This window comes from Mytilus galloprovincialis, chromosome 14 (assembly GCF_965363235.1).
Source record: "Mytilus galloprovincialis chromosome 14, xbMytGall1.hap1.1, whole genome shotgun sequence".
Classification (NCBI taxonomy): domain Eukaryota; kingdom Metazoa; phylum Mollusca; class Bivalvia; order Mytilida; family Mytilidae; genus Mytilus; species Mytilus galloprovincialis.
Window position 1 is genome coordinate 41,350,222 of NC_134851.1, and position 3,693 is coordinate 41,353,914.

At 35.4% G+C, this 3,693-nt stretch overlaps 1 long non-coding RNA gene across 1 annotated transcript; it reads left to right on the forward strand.

Moving 5' to 3' along the window:
* The first annotated feature begins 1,495 nt into the window (after positions 1-1,495).
* On the forward strand, positions 1,496-3,440 carry LOC143058568 (uncharacterized). Its single transcript, XR_012973124.1, has 2 exons — positions 1,496-1,756; positions 2,314-3,440. It is a non-coding gene; the product is annotated as an uncharacterized LOC143058568 (long non-coding RNA).
* Positions 3,441-3,693: the final 253 nt, after the last annotated feature.

A 3,693-nucleotide genomic window follows, 5' to 3' on the forward strand; every position in this document is an offset into this window, starting at 1 on the left:
AGCCCCAAAAAGGTCTCAAAAAATTTTCGGCTCGCTCCGCTCGGCAATATTTAGAATTTTCGCCCCCTTCCAAAATCCTGGATCCGCCCCTGAATAGTCTTCTAACTTTATAGCTGAGCTAGGAGAGCTTGATATATTCCCTTTATATTTTTCAGTTGTATTATCAATTATGAAATATCGGTTTAGAATTAAAAAAAAAAACAATATGAAAGATGGTTTACTATATGATACCTTTATGTGTAACAAAAAAATGTTCATTAATAGTTGAATGCTTTAATTCATCCATACACATACTATAGTTTAGTTGCTATCTCCCTTTACTTTTAATACGACGGTGCTATGTATGAAATTTAAAAATAATTAAACTGTAAGACATCAGCTGTATTTTAAAAGGCTATCTGCTTATTCAGAAAATACTAAACGTAGTGATTATCTAGTCCATTTTATTTTTACAAGAGACTCAGATAAATTCCAAACAACAAAAATAATCAACAACACTGTGTACAATTCTATAAAAAATCATCATTCCAAAATGTTATTCAGTTACACCAAAAAATTGAAATATTTTAGTTTCCACATTTTTAAGTATTTCAACTTGTGTAACTCGCAACTCGACTTTTGTAACTCGCAACTCGACTTTCTTAACTCGCTACTCGACTTTTGTAACTCGCAACTCGACTTTCGTAACTCGCAACTCGACTTTTTTTACTCGCAACTCGACTTTCGTAACTCGCAAATCGACTTTATTAACTTGCAACTCGATTTTCTTAACTCGCAACTCGATACTCGACAATAAGTGAATCTCTCCATTTTTCCCCTAACAATAATCATACATTTATGTGTCACGTGTTGCCTTTTGAATTTGTATGAAATATTTGCCACTGCACTTTAAACATTCACTCAATTAACAATACCCATGGTTCAATGCCATATGTCAATCCCAAAATTCTCTCTAGTTAGGCAGCAACCATTTGATTTTCTGGGGGGGGGGGGGGATTTTTTTTTCGGACAAACTTTTTTTCCACTTTCGGCGAAAAACAATATATTTTTTTCGCGACAAGTTGAAAACAATTGTTTTCTTTCAATTTTAGCATTACATACAGTGGCAGCTTAGGGTGAAACAAACATTTTTTTTCCCCGGGTCAAAAACTATTTTTTTTCTCCAAAAACTAGAAACAAAATTTTTAAAAAAATCCATAGCATCCCCCCCCCCCCCCCCCCGAAAATCAAATGGATGCTGCCTTAGACGAAATTTTAATAAATTCAACTTGCATTTACATATAACAAAAAATGTTTGCACTGTTATTATTGGACTGAAAAAGATGCTTTTGTGCGATCAGAAGAAACATACAAACATTTAGCAAGTGCATGACTAAGCACGGAATAATATATTGAATGGTCGCTACGCTTTGATCTATTATCCATTAAACTTATGATTACAATTGAGACGATTTAAATCGTATATACATATGTTATCTGCCTTTATTATAGAAATGACAACGCACGACGGAGAGGAAAAAGACTGGCAATCCGGTCGTTCCGTTGCAGAATGTAACCGGTATATGTTCGCGCATCAGTTGGGATGTGACGTCACATTTCTGGTCGGAAACGATTCTAAACCGATTCCAGCTCACAAATATGTTCTTGCTAGCAGAAGTTCTGTGTTCTTCGCCATGTTTTATGGAGCAGTAGCAGAAACAAATGAAGAGATTTCAATCCCAGATATAGAACCGGAAGTGTTTTCTACTCTGCTGAAGTATGTTTAGCTCCTTGCTTAAATTCATTTATCAAAAGTAAATAAAAAAGCTATAAACATAAATATGTTGTGCTACCGTATATATCAATATGAGGATTATTAAGGGGTTCCCCATTTCTGTTTATTTTTATTTATTTTTAGGACTCTTTTCTCTTTTCTTTCATTTAATTTAACATTATTCTCTTTAATATATATTTAAGCACACAATTATTCTTCATTCTATAAATGTTTGACCTATTGTTCTGAATCTCTTTTCTTCATTGTTGGGGGCTTTTGACCATTATTCTGCATGTTTTGCCATTTATTATCTAGTCGATAAACACCACCTAGACCCTTCTTTATTTTCAATGCAATATGTCGGTATTTAACAAAGAACCCCCCTCCCCCCCCCCTAAAACAAATCTGCTAAGGACACTCTTTAAATTGCCGATGATCATGAATCAAATGTAACAAATTTATGGTAAAATAATTTATTAAGCCTAGTATTCAGTTTCGGAAATGGTTTGCAGTGTATAATAGATATTTCAAATATTATATTTTATTTCTAATATTTTCAGATATCTATACTACGAAGATCTTGCAGTCAGTGGCGAGCAGACTGCTAGTTTAATGTATGCAGCAAATAAATACTGCGTGACAAAAGTAGTAAGAAAATGTCGCAAACTACTACAGGAAGCGCTAACCGTTGACACTGTATGTTCTACAATGGAGAGTGCGCATCTTTTTGACGACCACGAATTACACAAAAAATGTCTAGAGATGATTCTGCTAGAACCTCAAAAATGTCTCCAATCGGAAGCGTTCCTTCATTTATGTCCGGATTGCTTAATGCCGATTATATCGTCTGATGATCTTATTATCGACGAAGCCACCGTGCTAAATGTATTGTTAAAATGGGCGGAAACCGAATGCAGACGACAGCAACTCACCGTATGTGATGTTAACATAAAGAATGTTTTGGGAAAAGTTTTGTACGAAGTCCGGTTTCCGGTGATGGACATTCAATTTTTCGCCGATAAAGTTGGCAAAAGAGATATACTTTCAAAATCCGAGCGGATCAGCGTGTTTACTTTCCTGTGTGGCTCTTCAAAGTCTATTCCTGATGACCTATTTAAAACAACTCCTCGGGGACAACGTCAACTTCAAACGACGATAGCCCTGCAAGACCCTCAAACTCCACAAAACACGCACACACCACAACAGAGGATATGTCTGCGATTTCTGCGTGACGGACATGTTGCGTTGCGAAATGAAAATTTATGGTATGTAGGTCAAAAGTCAGATAAAATAGACTTTTCGGCTTCCAAAACAATATACATTCATGGCATCATTCTTTACGGTTGCGGAGTTGAATCCGCATCTTATACAGTCGAAGCCACCATTTTGAGAGCGGGACTTTCAACGACCAACCTTTCAAAAATTCATACGAAAGTTGCAGTTAACAAAGAAAAGACATTCAATATCTTCTTTCCAAAATCAATATACATAGTCCCGAACATTCGCTATACAATAACTGTAATAATGCAAGGACCTAGAACATATTGGGGAGAAGGCGGGGAAGAGCACGTGACATCAGACGGAGTAAAATTTGAATTTAGCAAAACCATTGGAGAAACTAATGGAACTGATACTGATCACGGACAAATTCCGGGATTGATATTTTCAAAATAAAAGTAGTATGGTGTTACCTTTATATCTAAGATATGAAACATCCGTTTCGTAGTATGTTTTAAAATGAGTAGACTTCATATTAAACCGACAGCATTTAACATACAACATACTTGCTTCAAATACTGGAGATTCAACTCCTCCCCGACTACCTTAAGGATTTAAGGTTACAGTTAAGATTATAATTAATTTGCATGCATGTTCGGTACGAGAACAGATTAGATAATACAATAGGAATGTCCAGGATTTTAGACATCCACTTGACAATA